This window comes from Arachis duranensis, chromosome 3, assembly GCF_000817695.3.
Source record: "Arachis duranensis cultivar V14167 chromosome 3, aradu.V14167.gnm2.J7QH, whole genome shotgun sequence".
NCBI lineage: Eukaryota > Viridiplantae > Streptophyta > Magnoliopsida > Fabales > Fabaceae > Arachis > Arachis duranensis.
This window is the reverse complement of record NC_029774.3, coordinates 40,002,470-40,002,858: the sequence shown is the minus strand read 5'-3', so window position 1 is coordinate 40,002,858 and position 389 is coordinate 40,002,470.

Below are 389 nucleotides of genomic sequence, written 5' to 3'. Positions count from 1 at the left end.
AGTTAGTGGGGTTAGTGAACTGAATTGTAAATAACAAAGAAAAACTAAGAAACAGGGGAGGGACGAAATTAACTAATACAGAAAGCAAATTACTCAAACAGAAAATTAAATCAAACAAAACAAAAATGCTCAATCTAGTGATCCTCTAATATAATCATTGTCGATGCACAATCAATCCCCGGCAACGGTGCCATAAACTTGATGCACGTGGAAATTGTCTCTCAACAAATCTCCATTCGGCAAGTGTACCGAATTTGTCGTCAAGTAAAAACTCACAATAGAGTGAGGTCGAATCCCACAAGGATTGATTAATCAAGCAACTTTAATTAGAGGAATGTTCTAGTTGAGCGAATCCATGAATAGAGTTGATACTTGCAGAAAATAAAATG